Source organism: Eubalaena glacialis, chromosome 7 (genome assembly GCF_028564815.1).
Source record: "Eubalaena glacialis isolate mEubGla1 chromosome 7, mEubGla1.1.hap2.+ XY, whole genome shotgun sequence".
Lineage (NCBI taxonomy): Eukaryota > Metazoa > Chordata > Mammalia > Artiodactyla > Balaenidae > Eubalaena > Eubalaena glacialis.
The window spans coordinates 66,300,293-66,328,134 of NC_083722.1; the positions used below are offsets into that span (position 1 = coordinate 66,300,293).

General features: G+C 40.5%; 1 protein-coding gene and 1 non-coding gene across 3 annotated transcripts in view; both read left to right on the forward strand.

Moving 5' to 3' along the window:
* The window catches only part of ANO10 (anoctamin 10), a 233,319-nt gene that overhangs the window by 76,674 nt on the left and 128,803 nt on the right, over nt 1-27,842 (forward strand). The gene's annotated exons all lie outside the window — the stretch shown is intronic.
* Nucleotides 1,849-1,979, forward strand: LOC133095822 (small nucleolar RNA SNORA18). The gene has a single exon (XR_009701684.1). It is a non-coding gene; the product is annotated as a small nucleolar RNA SNORA18 (small nucleolar RNA).

The window sequence follows — 27,842 nt, forward strand, 5'->3', positions numbered from 1 at the left end:
AACTATTGTGGGTTTGTTTTTGTAAGTCGTTTTCTTCTCTTGTGTTTCCTGCCTAGAGAAGTTCTCTTGGCATTTGTTGCAAAGCTTGTCTGGTGGTGCTGAATTCTCTTAGCTTTTGCTTGTCTGCAAAGTTTTTGATTTCTCTGTCAAATCTGAATGAGAGCCTTGCTGGGTAGAGTAATCTTGATTGTAGGTTTTTCCCTTTCATCACTTTAAATACATGCTGCCACTCCCTTCTGGCCTACAGAGTTTCTGTTAAAGATCAGCTGATAACCTTTTGGGGATTCCCTTGTATCTTATTTGTTACTCTTCCCTTGCTGCTTTTAATATTTTTTTCTTTGAATTTTATTTTTGTTAGTTTGATTAATATGTGTCTTGGTGTGTTTCTCTTAAGGTTTAATCTGTATGAGACTCTCTGTGCTTCCTGGACTTCAGTGGCTATTTCCTTTCCCATGTTAGGGATTTTTTCGACTATAATCTCTTCAAATATTTTCTCAGACCCTTTCTCTTTCTCTTCTTCTTCTGGGACCCCTACAATTTGACTGTTGGTGTGTTTAATATTGTCCCAGAGGTCTCTGAGACTGTCCTCAATTCTTTTCATTCTTTTTTCTTTATTCTGCTCTGTGGCAGTTATTTCCACCATTCTATCTTCCAGCTCACTTATCTGTTTTTCTGCCTCAGTTATTCTGCTATTGATTCCTTCTAGTTTTAATTTCAGCTATTGTGTTGTTCATCACTGTTTGTTTGTTCTTTAGTTTTCCTAGGTCCTTGTTAAATGTTTCTTGTATTTTCTCCATTCTATTTCTGAGATTTTTCGTCATCTTTACTATCATTACTCTGAATTCTTTTTCAGGTAGATTGCCTATTTCCTCTTTATTCATTTGGTCTTGTGGGTTTTTACCTTGCTCCTTCATCTGCAGCATATTTCTCTGTCTTCTCATTTTGTCTAACTTACTGTGTTTGAGATCTTCTTTCTGCAGGCTGCAGGGTCGTAGTTCCTCTTGCTTCTGGTGTCTCCCCTCAATGAGTGAGGTTGGTCCAGTGGCTTGTGTAGGCTTCCTGGTGGGAGGGACTGGTGCCTGCATTCTGGTGGGTGGAGCTGGATCTTTTCCCTCTGACAGGAAGGGTCACATCTGGTGGGATGTTTTGGGGTGTCTGTAGGCTTAGTACGCCTTTAGGCCGTCTGTCTGCTGATGGGTGGGTTTGTGTTCCTGTCTTGCTTGTTGTTTGGTGTGGGGCATTCAGCACTGGAGCCTGCAGGCAGTTGGGTGGAGCCAGGTCCTGGAGTTGAGATGGAGACCTCCAGGAGAGCTCTTGCTGATTAATATTGCCTGGGGCCGGGAATTCTCTGGTGTTCCAGCATCCTGGACTTGGTGCTCCCACCCCAGAGGCTCAGGCCCAACCCCCGGCCTGGGAACCAAGACTCCACAAGCCACACGGCTTGGCAAAAAAGGGAAAAAAAGAGAAAGGAAAAAGGGTGGGAAGAAAACAAATGAAGACAAACAGGCAAACAAAACCTAAGACAAATTGTAAAAGCTAAACCGAACAAAGAAGCAAAGAAAATAACCAAACACACACACACACACACACACACACACACACACACAAAATAAGAAACAAAAACAGGGAAAACAAAAAACAAAAGAACACCCAAACAAACAAAAGAATCCCCAAACAAAATCAAACAATTAAAAACAAAACTAACAAACACAACAAATAAAAAACAAAAGAAAAGCAGAATGCAAACTGAAGGAAAAAGCAAAGAGAACAAAATAAACACACAAAAAACAATAAATAATGATAAGAGCAAATAGAACAAAGGAAAAAAAAAATAAAAACAAAGTAGAGGTTGAGGTCTATCCCGATGGGGCTTTTTCTGTAAACCTACATCGTTGGAAACGCCTCATAGATTAACTGTGTGGTTTCCTTTACTCATAGAACTATCTGTTAGATCTGTGGGAAAGAACTACAAGACAGAGCTGCCAAGTAAACTATGAAAAACCTAACAAACTTTTTATCTTAGGTATTGGCATATCCCAATGATCTGTACTGTTCTAGGGTGTGATGGCTTAGGAGTGAATATGATTTGAACCTAATACATTTTTAGAGGGTGTCAAATTCAGAACCAGGCAGATCCATCGCCTGACCCTAAACATGGTCCTAAAGTAAATCGCTTGAGGAAATTGGATCCCAAAGATTACAGGTGGGGAATGTTGAAGTGTGTCCATATTTCATTGGAGATCAAAGAAGCCTAACTAAAAGAATTGTGGGCTGACGCACACGATAACTTCTTTTTGAAAGGGCTATTTTATCTTGAAGATTATGAGTTTGGAGGAACTAAGGTGATTGGCAGTGGAAAGAATCAGAACATGTGAAATTCCTTAAAAATTTATTGACTTAAATAACTTTGTGTTACACATAATTAAAAAAAAACCCTTTACACTTTGGAAAAAAAAAAACAAAAAACAAAGTAGAACAAAGGAAAGAAAAAAAAAGGAAAATACTCAGAATGACCAAGGAGTAATGTAGAAAAAATATATATATATATTAAAATTTTTTTTAAACTAAATAAAAATAAAAACAAATAATAATTAAAAAACAACAAAACAAATCATTAAAAAACAGTAATAATTGTATTTTCCTGGGGTCTCAGCTGTCAGTGTCCTTGCCTCCACTGTGAGTCACAGCCAACCTCTGCTTCCCCAGGAGGCCCTCCACAACCTCTAGGTAGGTCTCTGGTCCCTCTGTGGGCACTGTGGGGGCAGCTCAGACTCTGACCTGGCCCAACTCCCGCGTGTACTTGCCTCCAAAGTCCACAGCTGCTAGAGCTAGACTGATTTCAGTTGTGGGAACACTCGTCCATTCAGATATTCCATAGATGCAGGGTTTACCACACCAATCACGGGGATTTAATCTGCAGAGTGTGTGGCTGCACAGAAAGATTTTTGCTCCTCTTCCTTAGTCGCCCTGCCCCTGGGGCTCACCTCTGGTTTTAGCCCTACCTCTTCATGTGGGCCACCCACAGGAGTCTGCTCCTGAGGTTGCCCTGGAGCACTCGGGTCTGCCCCAGTGAGGACAGGACATGGAGGTGGCACAACTGCCTGGGTCGTGGTGGCTCCAGCAGCAACAGGTGCATGGGAAAGCTGGCGGCCACGGGCACAAGAGATCCGGCCCTAGTGGGAGCCTTTCCTAGTGCCTCGCAGCTAGCATGAGAAGGTCAGCCATGGTGGGCTTTTATAGCGCCTGGCGGGGCAGGGGGCTGGTGCGTGGGGAGAGAGAGGCTTCAATGGAGGCTCCACCCCCTGTGCATCTCTCAACAGTGGCGCCTTGCTTCTATGGCAGTCTGGGTTTCCTCCACAAGCATTTTCAGTTGTGGATTTCCTCCCTCCTGTCCCCTCAGGCTGTCTTCTCACAGCGAGCAGTAGTCTTCTCCCTGGGTTTGCTCCAATCCCCACGTTCCAAATCTCAGCCCTCGTGTGCACTGGCAGACTCATGTCCCAGTCTGGGGCACTCAGGGCTGTGACACGGACCATCTGTGTAGGTCTCACTCTGTCCTATCTGCCGCAGACCAGCCGTTTCACCCTCCTCTGACAGCCTCAGATGCTCCCCTTCTTTCCCAACTGATTTGCGTGTCGGTGAGGGGGCTTCTCCAGATGCGGAACCTCTACTCTGCTTCAGCTCCCCCTCCGGATCCTGTCCCGCTTCCTCTCCTCTTCTTTTTCCCTTCTTTCTTTCATCCTGCCTGGTTATGCAGGGATCTTTCTTGTCCCTTCTGGTGTCCAAGGTCTTCTGCTAGTGTTCGGCTGGTGTTCTGTGAGAATTGTTCCATCTGTAGATGTATTCGTGATGCATTTGTGGAGAGAGATGAACTCCATGTCCTCCTCCTCCTCCACCATGATGGTTCCGTATTTGGTAATTTTTAAATAAGTAATTTCAAATTAAAAACATTTTAAACAACTTGGAATGTTAAACTTACTCCTGAGTTTAACTTCTATGAGGACTGTTTAAATAGTCTATAAAATATCCTAAGCCAAGAAGCTATTTAAAGTGTTAACCTGAAGAATAGTTTTTAAAATATAAAAGACTGGGGACTTCCCTGGTGGTCTAGTGGTAAAGAATCCACCTTCCAATGCAGGGGACACGGGTTCAATCCCTGCTTGGGGAACTAAGATCCCACATGCCATGTGGCAACAAAGCCCATGTGCCACTACTACTGAGCTCACGCGCCTCAACTAGAGAGCCCACATGCCGCAACCTCTGGAGCGTACACGCTCTGGAGCGCGTGCCACAACTACAGAAGAGAAAACCCGCACGCCTCAACAAAGACCTGATGCAGCCAAATAAATAAATAAGTGAATATTAAAAAAAAAAAAAAGACTAAATAGTATGTGATTGTGATCCAATTGAAAACTGATTTAGGGACTTCCCTGGTGGTGCAGTGGTTAAGAATCCGCCTGCCAATGCAGGGGACACGGGTTCAATCCCTGGTCTGGGAAGATCCCACATGCCGCTGAGCCTGCGCTCTAGAGCCCGCAAGCCACAACTACAGAAGCCCATGCGTCTAGAGCCCATGCTCCTCAACAAGAGAAGCCGCCGCAATGAGAAGCCTGCGCACCGCAACGAAGAGTAGCCCCCACTCACCGCAACTAGAGAAAGCCCGTGTGCAGCAACAAAGACGCAACACAGCCAAAAATAAATAAAATAAATAAATAAATTTATTTTTAAAAAGCAAGCTGATTTATCAGTTGGGTATCAAATATTTTCTGAGTACTTATCTTGTAGCTTTTATGCTTTAAAATAAGGGTCAGTGACTTTTTACAACTAGGGTGCCAAGCCCTACTTATTTATTCTTTTGGGAGAAAGAAGGTTTATAATCTGAAGTCTTTGGGAAGGGGTCTATCTCAAGCCCTTATCAACTGGTATCATAGCTATTAATTCACACGGTAGCTGAGATTAATGGTATTTGGATTTTCTGGATTTTTCTGCCTGTTCTTTTGGCCCACGTATCACTAAAACTTACTGTCATTTGTACTCATCATAATTTACAGTGATACTCCAAGTGGTCCACACACTGGGCTGGTCTGGGAACTGTTGGTTAGTAGTTTGCAGAAAGATAAGGAGCTCATACCAAAATGTAAATCAACAGGCTATTTTCTTCCTTGAAAATGTCTAAGTATGGAAAAAACTGTCAGTTGAGCTGTAAGTGTGCTTATTGACAGTTGATTTGCCTTCTGGCGCAAGTCCTTCTTTCCTTGTGCACTGGAAACAGTGCGCTGACCTGCTCTGGTTTGTAGCATGGCAGATGAATACTTCTTTCTCTCCTTTCTAAGACTGTCATTGGGTTTGGATAACATTCATGCTTCTGAGCAGGAACAGTGCCTGTTTTGTTGTTCTCATCTTGACTCTGAAGCTATGGTGTTCCATTGTCCTACTCTGTGGCTGTCCATTTCCAGGTGGACCATGGGACAGTGCATAGGGGTGGAGGACTGTCCTGCAGAGAGGTCACCTCCATCGTTTGGCTCTGCATGTTGGAATTGTCCGGAGGGTTGTCTGGGTCAAGGAAATGTACTCTTTAGAGACTGTGCTGCTTATGACCTCAGCTGTTACCTCAGCTACATTGTTCTCTTGCACACACACACACACACACACACACGAGTGAACAGAGTTTTGAAAACAGCAGCAGATACTCAGTTGGGCATTGCAACCATCGAGAGAAAGAACCAGCTCCAAGCATTCCTTCTAGGCGCTTTTTGTTTTATTTGCATAACTTTTAATCAAGATTTTGGAGAAGCTGTTCTCTCCCATATACATCTTTTGTTTGGACGGTGGTACTTGGCCTCATCTTCCATGTGGCTTGATATATAACAGTATCTTTTGATATGGTTTCACTTCTGTTGTTAGCTGGCAGCATGGAAACTACAAAGCTGTTTTCTTACAGAAGTAATGATCTTCTTTATTTAAATTTTTTGGTGTTTATTCTTTGAATAGTAATGCATTTATATGATTCAGAACTTGAAAGGTCAAAAACACAGTGAAAAAAATCCCTCTACCTTTTGCTCCCAGTCAAACAAATTCTCTTTCATGGAGGCAGCCAATCTGCTAAGTTTCTCATATATGCTTCCAGGAATATTTAATGTGCTGATAAACAAATACGTATGTAAGAATAAGGATTCATGAGCAGAAGTTAGTGAATTTGTTTTACACCTGGCTGTTTAGTACAAATAAGAGTGCTCTTGGTAATTTAAAAAATATTTATGTAAAGGAATGCATATGTAAGAGGACATCCAACGTTACTGAACTTTAGAATTTATGACTTGAATGGTGTTTTACAAAGCAGTTTTGACCTTTTCAGGGTAGTAGAAGTCCTTGCATCATGAGGAAATGACAGGTTGAAGGATAATGACTGGTGTGCTTGTTATTTCAGGTTCGGATCAGCTGCACCTACAGTTTAGGAAGAGCAAAAGCTGCTTATTAATAACAAATATTTTGTCCTGCTTTTTGCCAAGGATAGTACCAGGATTAGATTGGAGCCAAAGCAAAGGAGCAGTCTATGTAGTTTGTGCATTTTTTATAATTTTTTAAAATAAGAATGAATTTCAAACAGATCATCGTGCAACTACGGGAAAAGAATCAGTTGCAGCAGTCTAATTCGACAAAAATGAATTGGATTAGGGAGTTTTCAAGGGTTTTTCCTTTTTTAAATAAGCTTCATAAGTTTTAAACAAATGTGAAATAGGTATAGTCTTTGACCTAGAAATTCTACTTTAAATAATTTATCCTCAGGAGAGGGAGTTTAAGGGTGGGGTGGCTTAGCTTCAGTGATACAGTTCTTTGGATGAACTTGCTTTAACCGTCCAGTTTTTCAACCCCCTTTTCACTCTCATTTTCTACTATCATCCCTCTTTCTCCCTTACCTCGACTATCCCTCAAGTTTCTTCTACCTTTCACTTCTTATTTCCATCCTCTGAAATGTATTGCCACCTCTTTTCTGCTGACAACCCCCTATTTTAGGCCTCCTTGTTCAACTCTTCTCCAGCTGTTTCACTGAGGTCTTAAGCCGTGTCTTGGGCTGGGAGCAAGCAGAGGTATATTAAGCCCCTCCTGGATTGGGGCTCTGGGTTTGGCCAGAGGCCATAAACACAGAACAGAGAACATCTCTCTGTTGCGGAACAGGAACCACTAAATTCCTAATCAGAGAGCAGTGTCTTTAGAGCAGGGCACATACTTTGTGTGAATTCTTCTTTTCCTGAGGACTAAAAAACGGAACTGAGCACAAATAAACCTTACCTTATCCCTGTGTTTTTTGAATCCCTGGGTCACTGATTCCCAGATGTTTGGAGGGATTGTTTTGGTTTACTCTTTGTTTAACTCTTTTGTGGGAAAAAGCATTAAAATAATGTAAATTAAATTAATTTTGCTTTGAATGACTGTAAAGAAGTAACTTGAGGGATTTTTGAAGGTGATGGAACTGATCTGTACCCTGATTATGGTGATGGTTACATGAATCTATGCAAGTTAAAATTCATGAAACCATATGCTAAAAAGGTCAATTTTATTATATGATATAAAAATAAAATTTAAAAACAAAATAACTTTGCTTAAAGAATTTTATGTATTCCTGCAAATAGAGATATAACTGTGTGTGTCATTAATTAAGGAATCACTATTATACTGGATGAACTGTCGCATGGCCCTATCATAAATATTGGGATTTCCAAGGACCTAGTAATACTCTTTCCCAGTCTTTCTATCTACCCCTCCTTCCATAGACACACCAGCATGTATTTTCATATTTAGTATAAAATCAGTTCCAAATTGAGTGAAAATAGCAAGTCAGTGATGATGGCCCTTGGAATTTTTCCCCTAAATGCTTAGGAAGAATTTTGAGCCATTTTTAACTTAGCATAAATTTTGAGAATTTATATGCAAAGTTTAAGTGAAGGAAAAGCATGTGCAGTCATCGAAGCGTCAGTTGCTATTGCCTGTTTATTTAGAGAAACTGAGTCCTTGTCCCTTTGACTATTAGATCTTTACTCTCCTCTTTGCATTATTAGTATCTCTGGGAGTATTTGATACTTTAATCATGGCCGTTTTTGATTCTACTCTTCTTCTTGTTGGCAAGATACAGTTGATGTCACACATGGGGTTGCCAAATGAATCAGTAAGTTACTAGTTGGGGACATCTTCATGGTGTCTGTCAGTAACGAAGATTTCTATTTATTGGGCAAAACTTCACTGGACTTGTGACAGTGCTGTCAGCCGTTTAATTAATATGTTTTTAATTACCTACAGTAAACGATAGAATTGTGACACCACACATTTTATTTTTATTTTTGAGACCTGCTATATGTATTTTTATAGCAGTTACAAAGCAGAAATATAAAATGTTAACTTTTCATATTTTAAAATGTTAATGCAAGAAAAAACTCTGCCATAGACATCAAAAGATAGAGATTTTTTATCTGAGTCATGAGAAGCCCTTATTTTACCTTCCTTCTCATAAAACAATTTGGAAAATGTGGAATAATTTACAAATCTAAGATTAAAATGAAGTAGACCTTGGTGAATTTTTTGGATAAGGATTAAGCCAGGATTTGTAACTTTAAAGAATGTTAAAAATATTTTCCAGGGTAAAATGGAGTTTGCTTTAAAAATACATGTTGCTTCTTGGGAGTCTGTCATTTTGTTTTGTCTTCAGAATAGTTGAATATTAGTTATTCAGCATGTGGCTGAAGTCACAAGTTAGAACACCCATACTTGTGACTATAGACTTATTTTTTAAATTTTTTGCCCAGAGTTTATTAATAATGTGGCACATTTAGGTTTTAGTTAAAATTATATTCAGATTTTGTCTTTTAGATGCATACATGCCACTTGAGTTTGAGACTTTTTTGTGACCTAACATAGGATCATGATTTTGAATGTTTCATGTGTGCTTGAGAAGATATATTCTCTGTTAATTAGCATGTAATGTTATCAATATCTATATTTCTCCATAAGCTCCACCCTATTAAACATATTGTTTAGGTCTCCTAAATTATTACTTTTCGTCCACTTGTCTTGGTTTAAGAGTGGTGTTAAAGTCTCCTGTTAAATAATATGTTCCTGTTACAAAGCATCTACTGTAGTTTCTGGTTTATGAATGTGGTGCTGTGTTATTTGGTGCATAGAGATTCATAACTGCTGTGTTTTCATTTTGAATTGTGACTTTTAACATTATAAAAATATTTCTTTGTCATTTTTGGTGCTTTTTGACCTAGATTTTACTTTGTGTGATATTTAAATTGTATTCCCTGCTTTCTTAATATTTCCATTTTTTCCAGAGTGCCTTTATTTTTAACCTTCCTGAATCCCTTTGATTTAGGTGTGTCTCTTATATACAGCCTAGAATTGGGTTTTCTTTTGTAAGAAAGTTTGAACTATTTTGCTTTTAATTGGTGTGTTCAGTCCATTTGCATTAATTGAGATTCATGATGTGTTGGTCTCAACATTGTCATGTTATTTTACTTTTATATACTATGGTATTATGTTATATTTACAGTGTTTCTTTCTCTATATGATCTGTTTCTTTGCTCTCATTTTTCATGGGAAGTATTTAGGAAGGTTTCTCTTGTATCTTTATAGTTTTACCTTCTGTAATGTGCTTAATTCCCTTTGCCTTTACTTAGATTTCTACTATTTGGTTTGTCAATTTTAAATAACATCCTTTGATTATGTATTATCTTTTTGACAATTAATGTGTTCTCCTTTATCCTCTCATTATTTCAGTTATATTGTTCCTACTTTGTCAGAATATTCAGCATTTACATATAACTTTTTTCAGTCCATCGTAAGCAGTTAAACCCCTTCAGTGCTTCCCATCAGTTATCTTGCCAAAGTTTCCCTATTCACCTCTTTTTCTATGAAACTTGTTCTCTAGTAAAGTGCTTCTCAAACAATAATGGGCATGTTAATCATTTGGACCTCTTGGTAGGGGCCTAGATTCTTATTCCTTACAAAGTCCCAGATAATGTCAATGCTATGGACCATGAATCCTACTTTGAGTAGCCAAAGATTCCTCAAGAAGAGTATTTAAGTTCTTAAATGTTTAAGACTGGTCTGTTATAGCATTTACGTTTGAAAGACAACTGGCTGGATTAAAAAAATTCTTGGTTAAGTTTTCTTAAAGTTTCTTGAAAATGCTGCTGCATTATTGCTTTGGTTTATTGTTGTTTATAAACCTTATGTCAGTCTGATTTTTCTCCTTTTGTGTGTGACTTAGTCATTTTGCTTTGAGGCCTGGGGGTTTAGTATTACTTTTTAAATTTACCTTTAAAATCTAATCATTTTATAGGTATACTTCTCAGAGTTGACGGGTCCAGATCACAGGTACGTGGTGGTCCTTTCAATGCAGTTTCAGGTTTCCTTTTATTTCAGGAACATTTTCTTTCTTTATAGTTTTCACTATTAATTGTGTTCTGTTGTTTCCTTTGTCTTCAGGTTCTCCGGTTATATTTATGTTAGATCTTCTTTGCCTGTCTTTTATATCAATCACTTTCTTTCATCCTGACATCTCTTTATTTTACTTTTGTCCTCTAGGCTTTTTAAGCCTTTCTTCAATGTTCCTTACTATATTTTCATTTCCATCCATTCTCCCTTGGCCACTTTGTAATTGAATCATCATTTCTAAGATGAGTTTGTCTTTTTATTTAATTCTTTACTGGGTTTTCACTCTCGTTTTATAAATTCCTGTTTGTTCATTTGATATTTCTGTTCTGAATTTTAGAATTTCTTACTTAAAGGTTTTCTTTCACATTTATAGGTGCTTATTTAAGATTATTTCATTTAGATTCAAATATTGAGTTGTAATTTTCATCTAGTTCATGTTTTGTTTATTTGATTGACTTTTGTTTATTTTTTATTTTGGGGGGAACAAAATGAAAAATTGAAATACGTTGACTCTGAGTGTTTTATTCTCATAGTAATTTTGTATGGGTGTTATCTGCTGTTTATTTGTTCATTTTTAAATGAATAATTTTCCTGGACTAGCAATAGTATTAGTTGGCAAAGATAAGAGGTTTGAGTGGTTTAGTCGGTTCCTTAGTTTGAGAGTGCTTCCTTTTCTTGGTAGAGTAAAATGCCATTTTTAAAATGAGTACCTTCTTTGTGGTGAAAAGTGTGAGTATTGCTCTGGAGTACTTCTGTAGGACCATAATTTCTACCTTTTACTTTCTTCTTTCCCATAATTACCAGCTTCCTTGGGTGGCTGATCCTTCATGTAATCTTTCTCCCAGAAATAGTGCCTTCCTAAGATTACATCTCTGGTTCTGTTCATTTTCAAGCCCCATCCTTTTGATTCTTCAGAAAACCTCTGATCAGATCTGTTCTCAGTGGTTCCTCACTCACAGTAGAAATTTCTCTTTCTGGGGGTGATTTTATATGTGTTCCAACACCATTAGAACTCTATTTCTCTCTACCTTTTTTCAAAGTCCCTGACTTGACTTCCCACAGAGATGTGAGCTCTGGAGCTGGTCTTAACTAGATTTGGGTTTTTCCCTATTTTCATATATCATGAAGTTCATAGCATTCCCTATCTCCTAGGTATGTTGCAGGCATGAATAATGGATGGTTTCATTTGTTCTCTCCTCATTGATCTGTTTTATTTTTATTTTTTTGAGGATGTATGGAGAGATTTGGAGTTAGGTGGCCCCATTATCCTGTGAGAACCCAGAATTCTGTAATAATATTTTATATCTGAAAAAAGTCATATTTATTGTGGTATTTTTGGACAGTTTTAATATATGATAATTCACTTATGAACTAAAGAGTACTTCATTTTCTGTTTAGTTTACAGCATATTTTATATTATTTGGATTATCACTATACTTATCACTCTACTAATTTATACCTAGTTTGCTACAAAGTCTATTCTTGTTAATAATAACATATCTAATATAGCATAATATGATGTATCTAATATGTCATCTATAAGAAGCATGCTAGGCATGTTGTAATGGTTTAATTGGATAAGAGACATTTTTAAATTGAATTTTATAAATATATAGCCATTGAACAAGATGTGAAAAAAATTCCCAGAAATTCATTACACTTATGAGTCTGTGAATTTGTGAATTAAATCCTTTGTATCTTTGCCCCAAACCATTAAAGAACAGCAGTGTGTGTGTGTGTGTGTGTGTGTGTGTGTGTGTGTGTGTATTATGTCCATTGTATGTATGTATTTTATAAACATACACTGTTTTTCCACTCTTGTTGGAGTCAAAAAGCAAGTTAGAAATTATTTTAAACCCTAAGAGAATTTAAGGGACCTCTACTAAAAACATACTGATAGAAGACTGTAGATGCTATATTCTATAATATTTGTAGGATATTTTTTTAATATAAATTTATTTATTTATTTATGGCTGCATTGGGTCTTCATTGCTGCACGCGGGCTTTCTCTAGTTGTGGCAAGCGGGGGCTATTCTTTGTGGCGGTGCACGGGCTTCTCATTGAGGTGGCTTCTCTTGTTGTGGAGAACCGGCTCTAGGCATGTGGGCTTCAGTAGTTGTGGCACGCAGGCTCAGTAGTTGTGGCACATGGGCTTAGTTTCTCCGCGGCATGTGAGATTCCCAGACCAGGGATGGAGCCCGTGTCCCCTGCTTTGGCTGGTGGATTCTTAACCACTGCGCCACCAGGTAAGTCCCAATATTTGTAGGATATTTTAAGTCAATGTTCATAATATTTTAGCGAGCTTTTTATTAAAATGTAACATACATATAGTTACTGGTTATGAGTGTCGAGCTCCATGGAGTTTTCAGAAGTGAACATACTCCTAAGACATAGAACATTTTCCCAGAAGCCCCTTCTTGCCCTTTTTATTACTCACCACCACCCAAAAGCACCCACTTCCCTGACTTCTGCTGTCATTTAGTTTTGTCTCTTTTAAAATTTTATGTGAATTACATCATACACTATGTTCTATCAGTATGGTTTTCCAGTTATCTCAGTCTGTTGAAATTGTTTCCCAGCGATGGTGCTTTTTAGCAGTTTTTCCCTCCGACTTGTTAATTAATCATCTAGAATCACCGTGTTGGTGTGCACTGTGACACTCTACGTGGCTGGCAGTGAGCTGCAGTGCCCCACAGGTGCACCGTTTCTAGCATTATAAAAATAATCATAAACATTGCATCTCTAAATCCAGGGAAGAAATTGTCAAAATGATGGCTAATTAGAGAGATTAATAAAATATGAAGATATTTAAAGATTCGGTGACAGAACAAGACAATTAGTACGTTGCTAATTCTGAAAGTGAGTCTAAAATGGAAGAGATAATGTTACACTCCATACTTTAGTCATCTCCCTGACTGAAGAGATAAGTTGGCAGTCTTTTTAAAGCTTCATCGTTTTCATCATTCGATTGGTTTTATTTCCCTAAGTGTGCTGATTTCAGTGACTTTTTTAACTTAATTCTTTCTAAGTATATTATGTGACTATGCTAGAGTATATTGAATGTTGTCATTTGAAGATAGAAGTGATAGCTCTGTTGCAAAACAAACAAAATAAATAAATCCAAAGCGCAGAGATGATGTTGGCACATTATAGTGGCAGCAGATCCTTGGATTTGAAAGGAATGGTTTCCAGACAGCCTGAGGTTTATAGTGACCAGTCTCCATTAAGTTCCTCATAAATTGCTGGCATTTTGATGTTGAAACAGAAGAAGAAAAGTTTGTAATGGTGAGGAGCACATTTGAAAACTGGGCCCCTGTTCTTCCTAAATGCATCAGCTCCTGTCCTCTGCCATTTACAGGTTTACTTTAGGAACCTGGAAAGAGGAGAGGAGACAAAACATCTTTTCCTAGTTAATAACTCTACTCCCTTTGCATTACTTCCTCCGCACCAAATGTGGTTAAAGTGCTTTGTGGTGTCGGAGAGGGCAAGGACATTGGCCTCTGACCATGGGGTTGACAGTGTCCCGTGAGGGATGTTTACTCAGCAGATTTGGGGGATTGCACACCTTGTGCCAGGCCCTGAGCAGAGGCAGGCTTGGTCCTTGGCCTCTTGGAGCCTTAACTAGTGTGGATACAAAGCACCAGATGGTCACACAGATAGATGCAAAATGGCTGAGGTGCAGAGTGGAGGATGGTTCTCACTCATGCTCAGATGGAGGATGTTTCTGGGGGTCAAGGGTGAAAATGAATTATGCAGTAACTGCAGGGTGCGGGGGACAGATCCTGGTAGCTTGGACCAGGGCGGGCAGTGGCTTTTCTGGAGCGGCACATGTGGGAAGCAGTATTCAGAGGCCTCAGTGACGTGTTGGGTGTGGAGTGTGTTAGGGGAGAGGGGATGTCACAAGTGACCACAGGTGTTCAGCTTGGGTATCAGATGGAGAGCCAGTCACTGAGACAGAGGATGCTAAAAGTTGCTAAAAGAGGACTATTGCTTCTGGTCTCACAGAGTCTCAAGTATTTGTGAGACAGGCAGGAGGAGGCCAGTGGGCAGTCTGATGAGCTAGAAACCCATGTCTGTGAATTGCCTGCATGGGGAATCCATGCTCCCTTTTCCCTCCCCCTTGCTCTCCTGGCCCAACTGATGCACATGGGCCATGCACAGGGCACTTGGAGAAGAAAAGATGTATCTTGGGGAGACCTTCCTGGTCTCTAGGGCTCCAGGAAAACTGCAGCCAGAGTAGATAAGTGGTGTGTGGTGGACTACAGGTGCTAGAATTACCACTTTGAAGTCATGTCTCAGACCCTACGTGGAAAAGGGTCGGGTTAAGGGAATCGGAGCACTGACTTAGAAACTTGACAAAACTGCTTCCTGAAATTTGCTTTGGATTCCCTCCCCCCCCGCAAGAACCCAGGTCTTCAAAACTAGGTAGAAAATATACTCTTAATTAGAAACGTACTCACACAGCCACACAGAAACTTGAAGTTTTATCATTATCTGTGTGGAGAACTGCTTAAAGCCTGGGAGGATGACTAAACATGATCCATGCACAGCGCTTGTTTGAGGTGAATGACTCAATTCATCCTTTGCTCTGAGAGATTGGTCTCCTGGTTTTCTTCCCACCTCTTTGACCTGTGTCTTCTCCACCTTCTTCCAGGATTTCTCCTCCTGAGGACTCATCCCATTCCTCCTCTCCTGTCCCTCCTCACTCCCTGGGCGTCCCCTGCCCTGGTTTGCAGTCTTCCCTGTGACTTCTGCTTTGCTGCAGCACCCCCTGTTGATCACCTACCCGGGCATCTGCACCCAGACTGCCTCTACCTGAGTGTTACCAGGTGCTCTCAGTCAGCCATCCAAAACCGCGTTCGTCTGTCACATCCACCTGGTCTCAACCAGAAGTTGGAGGTGAATCACCCTCACTCCCCGCCAGTCCAGCAGTCATTTCATCGGGACTAAAGTCTTCTCCACTCACTGCCCCGTGTGTAGCCTTAGGGCAGGCCCTTGCCGTTTCTTGCCTGAGTTACAGCAAGTTCTTTTTTTTTTTTTTAAACATCTTTATTGAAGTATAATTGCTTTACAATCGTGTGTTAGTTTCTGCTTTATAACAAAGTGAATCAGTTATACATATACATATGTTCCCATATCTCTTCCCTCTTGCATCTCCCTCCCTCCCACCCTCCCCATCCCACCCCTCTAGGTGGTCACAAAGCACCGAGCTGATCTCCCTGTGCTATGCGGCTGCTTCCCACTAGCTATCTATTGTACATTTGGTAGTGTATATATGTCCATGACACTCTCTCACCCTGTCACATCTCACCCTTCCCCCTCCCCATATCGTCAAGTCCATTCTCTAGTAGGTCTGTGTCTTTATTCCCGTCTTGCCACTAGGTTCTTCATGGCCTTTTTTTTTTTTCCTTAGATTCCATATATAAACAAAAACAAACAAACAGCAAGTTCTTAACTGGCATCCTGGCTGGGGGCTCTCTGATCCATTCTGCTGCTAAACGGTTGTTCTAAAACACAAATCTGATCTCATTCTCTCCTTAAAAGCCTTCACTGGCTCTCCACCATCTTCAGGATTCAAGTTCAGATTGAGTTTTGCAGGCCCCGCATGGAAGCTTGCAGCCCTCCCCGGCTGCTCTCCTCTCCATGCTTTATCATATTCAGCTCCTTGTGGCTCCTCCAAAGGATTGAGCTCTTGCTTGCTTGATGCTCTAGGTGGTTCTTCTTCCTCTACTGAGAACTCATTTCAGGCATATTTTGCTTGAATTGTTAATTTTGCACATTGGTTGGCCTGAAGACATGGCGCAGTGAACATGTCATTTTCTTTGGTCATTGAGTCTCTAAGCCCCGTTTCTGTGTCCAGAGAACCTCTGACCTTATGAGGCAGAGGCCCCTTCCCATTCTAGAAGCAGACGGTGCCAGATGCTCCCTTCCTGGCCTCCTCTGCTTCCAGGGCATGGACATGGCACATGATAACGTATTCAGCCGGTTTTAACCTTGCCACTCCAGACTTTGCACTGGAAGCCAGTGACCCCAAGAAGCAGGTACCATGCAGGATCCACTATGGGGAGGGAGGCTGTGGTGGTGTCTGTTGTCGGGGGTGTTCCGTCTATGCCCAGCAGCCGGGGCCCTGGCATCCTTACTGGATAAGCTCTGTGTGTGATTGTGGACGTTGCTTCTGGCTGTGTGACAGCCACACCTGGTGTTTTAGACCTTTTGGAGGGTATGTGAGCTGCCTGATACCCTTTTAACACATACTTTCTTTGCTCAAGTAAAACAGAATTGGTGTTTGTGGCTTGCAGATAAGAACCCTGCTTGACTCAGGTAGATCTCCAGCATCAGTACCTGCAAGGACAGAGGGCAGAATGCCATTATCTGTATAACTGCAGTGATACATCCCTACTGCATAAGAATCATATAAAGCTCTTAGCTTGCATATAAGTGAGTAGTCACAATACTGAACAAGAGGAGCTTGTGCTGTGTATGCAGTGACATGATTAAGGTCACAGGGCTTTCCCTAGACAAGAACACCAAAACATTGCTGTGGTACTAGAGATGGTTGAAGCGTGTGTGTACTAATAGCTGTGGACCTTGTTTTAAAATATATATGTGTATATATTTTATTGTAGTGAAGTATATATAACAAAATTTGCCATTTTAAGTGTACAACTTAGTGACATTAATTACATTCACAGTGTTATGCAACCATCACCACTATAAATTTCCAAAAATTTTTTCATCACCCCAAGCAGAAACTCTGTATCCATTAAGCAATTACCCCCCAGTCCCGTCACCCAATCCCTTCTAACCTCACCTTTACTTTCTATCTCTATGAGGTTGTCTATTCTAGACATTTCATATAAGTGAATTTGTATAATTATTTGTCCCATTTTGTCTGGCTTATTTTATTTAGCATAATTGTAAATAATGCTTCAATGAACATCAGCATACAGGTATCTGTTTGAGCCCCTGCTTTCCATTCTTCTTTTGAGTATATATCTAGGAATGGAATTGCTGGATCATATGGTATCTCTATGTTTAATGTTTTGAGGAACTACCAAACTGTTTTCCACAGCTGCTATACGATTTTACATTCCTACCAGGAGTGCACAAGGATTCCAGTTTCTCCATATCCTCATCAACACTTATTTTCTGTTTTTTTGTTTTTTGTTTTTTTAAACTACAGCCATCCTAGTGGTGTGAAGTGTTACCTCATTGTGGTTTGGATTTTTATTTCCGTGATGACTAATGATGTTCAGCATTTTTTCGTGGGTGTGGAGCATCTTGACCGTCTCAGTTGTGTCAGGAGCATCTTGCTCAGCTAATCCATTTCTGTAACTGGCATTTTTCCTAGAAGTAAGCATATGGGTTCTCTACCATATATCATTTTATGGCCAGGCCCAGCTCGCAAACATAAAGGTCCCCTATAAATACTAGTAAAGGCTCGACAGTCAGTAGCATTTACAAAATTATCCCTTTTCTTCAAGCTGAAAAAGGGCTGCTATGCAAAACTTACAGCTAACATCATACCTAATGGTGAAAGATTGTCTGCAGTTGACATAATCTAGTAAATAGAAATTCCTAAGGAATCTACTTAAAAAACTATTAGAACTACTAAACGAATTCAACAAGATTACAGAATACAAAAACAGTATAATTATATTTCTATACAGTAGCAATGAACAAACCAAAAAGGAATTAAGAACACAATTCCATTTACAATAGTATAAAAAAGAATAAAATGGAAGACTTAATACTGTTAGGATGGCACTATTCCCCAAATTGACCTACAGATTCAACACAATCCGTAATGATATCCCAGCTAATTTATTTGCAGAAATTGATCCTAAAATTCATATGAAAATGCAAGGGACCCAAAACAATCTTGAAAAAGAAGAACAAAGCAGGAGGACTCACACTTCCCAATTTCAAAACTTATTATAAAGCTACAGTAATCAAGGCTGTGTGCTGACGTAAGAAAGGACATATAGATGAATGGAATAGAATTTGAGAGTCAAGAAATAGCCCTCACATTTATGGTCTGTTGGTTTTTTTTTTAACAAAAGTGCCAGGATAATTCAATGGGGGAAAGAACAGTCTTTTCAAAGAATAGCGCTGGGACAACTGGATATCCACATACAAAAGACTGACTCCCACCTAACACCATATACAAAAATCAACCCAAAATGGATCAATGACTTAAATGTAAGAGCTGGGGAAGAGGGACATGCAGGATGGCAAGAGAGAGGATTTTATGGACCATGCCTGGAAGGAGCACGTTATCACTTCTACTCACAGCTTACTGGCTGTGAAAAATAGCCACGGCTGTTAGGAAACAACGTGGTCACTGGGAGGCTGGGAAATGTGGTCCAGCTGTGTGCCCAGAAGAAAGAGGAGATGGGTTAGGTGCACGGCTAGCCTCCTCTGTTACAAGGAGGTTGCCATTGATTAATCTCTGGGGTGTTTACAGTTTTGAATTTCTGTTCTGTATCAGCTCTCCCTCATTGAGTCCTACACTTATAAGAACTGAAAAGAAGTAAGAACAATAACACTCAGTTCCCTTTTCCTTGGATATAAAAAAAAGACTTAAGTTCAGCCAGCAAAGTTTTACACAGCAGTCCTGTTTGCAAAAAATAAATTCTGTGATCTTGTGCATCTGCGTGTTTGCTAAGGCATGATGCAAGCTTGAGACCATGATCATCTCTCTTGATCTCTGACCTGTTTCCATGTGAACGGAAAGGATGAATGTGGTTCTCATTTATGGTATAGAAGCTATCTGAAGCTTTGGAAGATGAACAAACACTACCTTATAGGAAAAGCAAACACACTAATAATTGTTCAGAATGAAAACCGAGTGTATGAATTAGATTTCATTGAAGATCCTCTGGAATGGCCATCAGAAAGTTAGACATCTCTGCATTGGGACCAGAGGGTCCTCACCTCATTGTCAGGATCACGGGAGTTAATTTACTCATCTGTCTAAGTCAGAGTCTCTTGAGGGCAACTGTTTTGTGAGTTTGTATATATAAATATATTGTCAGTTGAAGAAGAAGTAATACTCCAGCTATGAGTTTGTAATCAAATTGTAATGTGCTCTGTAGATGTGATTACAGAGACTGATGCAAGAGCTAAAGAGAAACAGAATTCCAGGGGTATCATAAACAAGGCCCAGTGCTGTTCATTTTTAGGAACCTGCACTCTGCAGTGTCTTGAGGAATCTTGTCTGCATCTGATGTGATGGAATCCTGAGCTTCTCTGTTACTCCCCTCACCCCAAGCATGCATCTGGTTTCTAACGTGTTTAAAATGTATGCCTTTATTTCTAGTTCTATGTTTAAGCCAAGTGTTGCATTTAAAAAAAATCATAGAAAGACGATAAACCAGTGCGGTTGAAGCATGGTCTGCAGACTGGTGTTACTCCACAGAATGTTCATTGCTAGTCCACAGTGAGATAAGCACAGAAACAGAGGGTAAGCATTTAGAAACTTCTAAGGCAGTTTGACGTTGCGGCTGCATTTAAGTGTACGATCAGTGGCCTCATCTTGTTTTTTTTTTAACACTTTTAAAAATATATATGTATATATTATTTATTTATTTATTTATTTGGCTGTGTTGGGTCTTCGTTTCTGTGCGAGGGCTTTCTCCAGTTGCGGAGAGCGGGGGCCACTCTTCATCGCGGTGCGCGGGCCTCTCACTGTCGTGGCCTCTCCTATTGCGGAGCACAGGCTCCAGACGCGCAGGCTCAGTAGTTGTGGCTCACGGGCCTAGCTGCTCCGCGGCATGTGGGATCCTCCCAGACCAGGGCTCGAACCCGTGTCCCCTGCATTGGCTGGCAGATTCTCAACCACTGCGCCACCAGGGAAGCCCCGGCTTCATCTTCTTGAATGAGATATAAACCTGTTAGAGAAGTGTTCAGCTTGTGTGGTGAGCTGTGTGTGGTGCAAGCTCATTTGGTCACAGGCAGTATGGATTAGTCTCCTCTGGCTGCATAGCCCAGTGCCACAGACTGGGTGGCCTAAACAACAGAAATTTATTTCTCACCATTCTTGAGGCTGGGAAGTGCAAGCTCCAGGTGTCAGCAAGGTAGAATTTATTCTGAGACCACTTCTCTTTGGCTTGTGGCTGACTGCCATCTGGCTGTGTGCTCACATGCCCTCTTCTTTGAGTGCATTCAGAGGAAGGGAGAGAGAGAGAGAGGACCTCTCCCGCTTCCCAGCCACCTCCCGCACTCTTTGGTGTCAAGAGGCTAGTTCTGTTTAGCAGGGCCCTACCCTTCTGACCTCATTTAACCCTGATTACCTCCTTGTAAGCCCTGTCTATCTCCGAATATAGTCACACTGAGTGGGGGAGGGGGGTTGGGGGCTGGTTAGGGCCTCACCATATGAATTTGGGTGGGACACAGTTCAGTCCAAGCACATAGGACTGTAGATAGATCCATAATGGACTGGGAATTTTAAAAATTGGTCCTTCATCAGATGTTTGTGAAGCTCTGCAGGAGACATACATGGGGCTAATTAACCTAACCGCAAGTAAATATTACTAATATAGAGGCAGGAAACAATTCGCTTTAGCTTAAAAATGTTCAAATGTTTATGAAATTTATGTATCTTGACATTCAGTAAAATCGTTTTGTGTGAAATGTTGAATCTTTAGAAGAGATGAGATTAAAAACTGGGAAAGATGTATTGCGTAGTTAATTCCTGCAGAGGCCTGGGCTTGATGTCATTACAGCGCGGTAGCTGCTCTTGTAGCGTAGCCGTCCTGTCTGTGAAGCCGACTCATAAACCTGTGACCCCGTTTGCGGGCTCTGGCCTCTGGCTGTCTGAGGACACCTCCTCAGGGCCAGTCTGCCCACACCGCCATGTCAGCCATTCAGAAGGGAGCACAGCATCCTCCCTGGGAGCCCCCGCCCCCCATGCTTGTGCTTCCTTCTTTCTCGGGATTTTAGATCTCAACAAACAGCATCGTATCTTCATGATGACTCACTTTGAAACCAGGGGACATTTTTTACTTTTCTTCTTTCCCTTTGGAGATTTCTTTTGTCTACTACCTGCTGATTCTGCCTCCGGAATGACCCCTCCATTGGTCTTCTCCTTTCTAAGGTGCTGGCCACCTCGCACCAGGCCACTGTTGTCATGCCTTGTTAGGGTCATTCAGTGAACCCCTAACTGCTGTCCTTGACTTCAGTTTCTTCCTCTGCAGTCTCACGTTTGTAAAGCACAGTCCTGACTCTATCGCTTTGAATCTGAAAAGCTTTTGCTTGTTTCCCTTTCTTAAAAAATAAAGTCCAGGGGCTTCCCTGGGGGCTCAGTGGTTAAGAATCCGCCTGCCAAGGCAGGGGACATGGGTTCGAGCCCTGGTCCGGGAAGATCCCACATGCTGCAGGGCAACTAAGCCCGTGCGCCACGACTACTGAGCCTGCGCTCTAGAGCCCGCGAGCCACAACTACTGAGGCCCACGTGCCACAACTACTGAAGCCTGTGCCCCTAGGGCCCGTGCTCTGCAACAAGAGAAGCCACCCAATGGGAAGTCCGCGCACCGCAACAAAGAGTAGCCCCCTCTCGCCGCAACTAGAGAAAGCCCGCGCGCAACAACAAAGACCCAACACAGCCATAAATTCCACATATATGCGGTAATATACGATATTTGTTTTTCTCTTTCTGACTTACTTCACTCTGTATGACAGTTTCTAGGTGCAAACACATCTCTACAAATGACCCAGTTTCATTCCTTTTCATGGCTGAGTAATATTCCACTGTGTATATGTACCACATCTTCTTTATCCATTTGTCTTGTCGATGGGCATTTAGGTTGCTTCCATGACCTGGCTATTGTAAATAGTGCTGCAGTGAACATTGGGGTGCACGTGTCTTTCTGAATTCTGGTTTTCTCTGGGTATATGCCCAGCAGTGGGATTGCTGGGTCGTATGGTAGTTCTGTTTTTAGTTTTTTAAGGGACCTCTATACTGTTCTCCATAGTGGCTGTATCAATTTACATTGCCACCAACAGTGCAAGAGGGTTCCCTTTTCTCCACATCCTCTCCAGCATTTGTTGTTTGTAGATTTTCTGATGATGTCCATTCTAACCAGTGTGAGGTAATACCTCATTGTAGTTTTGATTTGCCTTTCTCTAATAGTTAGTGATGTTGAGCAGCTTTTCATGTGCTTCTTGGCCATCTGTATGTCTTCTTTGGAGAAATGTCTATTTAGGTCTTCTGCCCATTTTTGGATTGGGTTGTTTGTTTTTTTAATATTGAGCTGCATGAGCTGTTAATACATTTTGGAGATTAATCCTTTGTCCTTTGATTCATTTGCAAATAATTTCTCCCACTCCGAGGGTTGTCTTTTCGTCTTGTTTATAGTTTCCTTTGCTGTGCAAAAGCTCTTAAGTTTCATTAGGTCCCATTTGTTTATTTTTGTTTTTATTTCCATTACTCTAGGAGGTGGATCAAAAAGATCTTGCTGTGATTTATGTTAAAGAGTGTTCTTCCTATGTTTTCCTCTGAGAGTTTTATAGTGTCCGGTCTTACATTTAGGTCTTTAATTCATTTTGAGTTTATTTTTGAGTATGGTGTTAGGGAGTGTTCTAATTTCATTCTTTTTCATGTAGCTGTCCAGTTTTCCCAGCACCACTTATTGAAGAGACTGTCTTTTCTCCATTGTATATCCTTGCCTCCTTTGTCATAGATTAGTTGACCATAGGTGTGTGGGTTTATCTCTGGGCTTTCTATCCTGTTCCATTGATCTATATTTCTGTTTTTGTGCCAGTACCATATTTTCTTGATTACTGTAGCTTTGTAGTATAATGTGAAGTCAGGGAGTCTGATTCCTCCAGCTCGGTTTTTTTCCCTCAAGATTGTTTTGGCTATTCGGGGTCTTTTGTGTCTCCATACAGATTTTCAGATTTTTTTGTTCTAGTTCCATAAAAAATGCCATTGGTAATTTGATAGGGATTGCATTGAATCTGTAGATTGCTTTGGGTAGTATTGTCATTTTCACAATATTGATTCTTCCAATCCAAGGCCATGGTATATCTGTCCATCTCTCTTTGTCGTCTTTGATTTCTTTCAACAGTGTCTTATAGTTTTCTGCATACAGGTCTTTTACCTCCTTACGTAGGTTAATTCCTAGGTATTTTATTCTTTTTGTTACAGTGGTGAATGGGATTGTTTCCTTAATTTCTCTTTCTGATCTTTCGTTGTTAGTGTATAGGAATGCAAGAGATTTCTGTGCATTAATTATGTATCCTGCAACTTTACCGAATTCACTGATTAGCTCTAGTAGTTTTCTGGAGGCATCTTTAGGATTCTCTATGTATAGTATCATGTCATCTGCAAACAGTGACAGTTTTACTTCTTCTTTTCCAATTTGTATTCCTTTTATTTCTTTTTCTTCTCTAATTGCCGTGGTTAGGACTTCCAAAACTGTGTTGAAAAGGAGTGGCAAGACTGGACATCCTTGTCTTGTTCGTGATCTTAGAGGAATTGCTTTCAGTTTTTCACCATTCAGAATGATGTTTGCTGTGGGTTTGTCATATATGGCCTTTATTATGTTGAGGTAGGTTCCCTCTATGCCCACTTTCGGGAGAGTTTTTATCGTAAATGGGTGTTGAATTTTGTTAAAAGCTTTTTCTGCATCTATTGAGATGATCATATGATTTTTATTCTTCAGTTTGTTAATATGGTGTATCACATTGATTGATTTGCTTATATTGAAGAATCCTTGCATCCCTGGGATAAATCCCACTTGATCTTGTTGTATGATCCTTTTAATGTGTTGTTGGATTCTGTTTGCTAGTATTTTGTTGAGGACTTTTGCATATATATTCATCAGTGATATTGGTCTGTAATTTTCTTTTTTTCTAGTATCTTTGTCTGGTTTTGGTATCAGGGTGATGATGGCCTCGTAGAATGAGTTTGGGAGTGTTCCTTCCTCTGCAATGTTTTGGAAGAGTTTGAGAAGGATAGGTGTTAGCTCTTCTCTAAATGTTTGATAGAATTCACCTGTGAAGCCATCTGGTCCTGGACTTTTGTTTGTTAGAAGATTTTTAATCACAGTTTCAATTTCATTACTTGTGATTGGTCTGTTCATATTTTCTGTTTCTTCTTGGTTCAGTCTTGGAAGGTTATACCTTTCTACAGATTTGTCCATTTCTTCCAGGTTGTCCATTTTATTGGTATAGAGTTGCTTGTAGTAGTCTCTTAGGATCCTTTGTATTCCTGTGGTGTCAGTTGTAACTTCTCCTTTTTCATTTCTAATTTTATTGATTTGAGTCCTCTCCCTCTTTTTCTTGATGAGTCTGGCTAATGGTTTATCAATTTTGTTTATCTTCTCAAAGAACCAGCTTTTAGTTTTATTAATCTTTGCTTTTGTTTTCTTTGTTTCTATTTCATTTATTTCTGCTCTGATCTTTATGATTTCTTTCCTTCTACTAACTTTGGGTTTTGTTTGTTCTTCTTTCTCTAGTTCTTACAGGTGTAAGGTTAGACTGTTTATTTGAGATTTTTCTTGTTTCTTGAGGTAGGCTTGTATTGCTATAAACTTCCCTCTTAGAACTGCTTTTGCTGCATCCCATAGGTTTTGGATTGTTGTGTTTTTGTTGTCATTTGTGTCTAGGTATTTTTGATTTCCTCTTTGATTTCTTCAGTGATCTGTTGGTTATTTAGTAACGTGTTGTTTAGCTTCCATGTATTTGTGTTTTTTACTTTTTTTCCCCTGTAATTGATTTCTAATCTTATAACATTGTGGTCGGAAAAGATGCTTGATATGATTTCAATTTTCTTAAATTTACCATGGTTTGATTTGTGACCCAAGGTGTGATCTATCCTGGAGAATGTTCTGTGAGCACTTGAGAAGAAAGTGTAATCTGTTTTCAGATGGAATGTCCTATGAATATCAATTAAATCTATCTGGTCTATTGTGTCATTTAAAGATTTTGTTTCTTTATTAAGTTTCTGTCTGGATTATCTGACCATTGGTGTAAGTGAGGTATTAAAGTCCCCTACTATTATTGTGTTACTGTCGATTTCCTCTTTTATAGCTGTTAGCAGTTGCCTTATGTATTGAGGTGCTCCTATGTTGGGTGCATATATATTCATAATTGTTATATCTTCTTCTTGGATTGATCCCTTGGTCATTATGTAGTGTCCTTCCTTGTCTCTTGTGAAGGTCTTTATTTTGAAGTCTATTTTATCTGATATGAGTATTGCTACTCCAGCTTTCTTTTGATTTCCATTTGCATGGAATATCTGTTTCCATCCTCTCATTTTCAGTCTGTATGTGTCCCTGGATCTGAAGTGCGTCTCTTGTAGACAGCATATATACGGGTCTTGTTTTTGTATCCATTCAGCGAGCCTGTGTCTTCTGGTTGGAGCATTTAATCCATTCACATTGAAGGTAATTATCGATATGTATGTTCCTATTACCATTTTCTTAATTGTTTTAGGTTTGTTTTTGTAGGTCCTTTTCTTCTCTTGTGTTTCCTTCTTAGAGAAGTTCCTTTAGCATTTGTTGTAGAGCTGGTTTGGTGGTGCTGAATTCTCTTAGCTTTTGCTTGTCTGTAAAGCTTTTGATTTCTCCATCGAATCTGAATGAGATCCTTGCCAGGTAGAGTAGTCTTGGTTGTAGGTTCTTCCCTTTCATCACTTTAAATATATCGTGCCACTCCCTTCTGGCTTGTAGAGTTTCTGCTGAGAAATCAGCTGTTAACCTTATGGGAGTTCCCTTGTATGTTATTTGTCTTTTTTCCCTTGTTGCTTTTAATAATTTTTCTTTGTCTTTAATTTTTGTCAGTTTGATTACTATGTGTCTTGAGGTGTTTCTCCTTGGGTTTATGCTGCCTGGCAGTCTCTGTGCTTCCTGGACTTGGGTGGCTATTTCCTTTCCATGTTAGGGAAGTTTTCGACTATAATCTCTTCAAATATTTTCTCGGGTCCTTTCTCTCTCTCTTCTCCTTCTGGGACCCCTGTAATGTGAATGTTGGTGCATTAATGTTGTCCCAGAAGTCTGTTAGGCTCTCTTCATTTCTTTTCATTCTTTTTTCTCTATTCTGTTCCACGGCAGTGATTTCCACCATTCTGTCTTCCGGGTCACTTATCCATTCTTCTGCCTCAGTTATTCTGCTATTGATTCCTTCTAGTGTATTTTTCATTTCAGTTATTGTACTGTTCATCCCTCTTTGTTTGTTCTTTAATTCTTCTAGGTCTTTGTTAAACATTTCTTGCATCTTCTCGATCTTTGCCTCCATTCTTTTTCTGTGGTCCTGGATCATCTTCAGTATCATTATCCTGAATACTTTTTCTGGAAGGTTCCCTATCTCCACTTCATTTAGTTGTTTTTCTGGGGTTTTATCTTGTTCCTTCATCTGGTACAAAGTCCTCTGCCTTTTCATTTTGTCTATCTTTCTGTGAATGTGGTTTTCATTCCACCAGCTGCAGGATTGTAGTTCTTCTTGCTTCTTGCTGTCTGCCCTCTGGTGGATGAGGCTATCTAAGAGGCTTGTGCAAGCTTTCTGATGGGAGGGACTGGTGGTGGGTAGAGCTGGGTGTTGCTCTGGTGGGCAGAGCTCAGTAAAACTTTAATCCACTTGTCTGCTGATGGGTGGGGCTGGGTTCCCTCCCTGCTGGTTGTTTGGCCTGAGGTGACCCAGCACTGGAGCCTATAGGTTCTTTGGTGAGGCTAATGGCGGAATCTGGGAGGGCTCACGCCAAGGAATACATCCCAGAGCTTCTGCTGCCAGTGTCCCTGTCCCCACGCTGAGCCACAGCTCCCCCCCCCCCCCCGCAGGAGACCCTCCAAAACTAGCAGGTAGGTCTGGTTCAGTCTCCTATGGGGTCACTGCTCCTTCCCCCTGGATCCTGATGCACACACTACTTTGTGTGTGCCCTCCAAAAGTGGAGTCTCTGTTTCCCCCAGTCCTGTCGATGTCCTGCAGTCAAATTCCATTAGCCTTCAAAGTCTGATCTTCTGGGAATTCCCCCTCCCGTTGCCGGACCTCCAGGTTGGGAAGCCTGATATGGGGCTCGGAACCTTCACTCCAGTGGGTGGACTTCTGTGGTATAATTGTTCTCCAGTTTGTGAGTCACCCACCCAGCAGTTATGGGATTTGATTTTATTGTGATTGCACGCCTCCTACCATCTCACTATGGCTTCTCCTTTGTCTTTGGATGTGGGGTATCTTTTTTGGTGAGTTCCAGTGTCTTCCTGTTGATGATTGTTCAGCAGTTAGTTGTGATTCTGGTGCTCTCGCAAGAGGGAGCGAGAGCACATCCTTCTACTCCAGTCTCTTAACTTAACTCTTAACCAGTCTCTCGGGTTTAATTTGTTCTTGTCTTTCTAGTTTCTTAAGGTGGAAGCTGAGGTGTTTCCTCCCGAGTTGTGCTTTAGCGGCAACCCACAAATTCTGGCAAATGTTGTTTT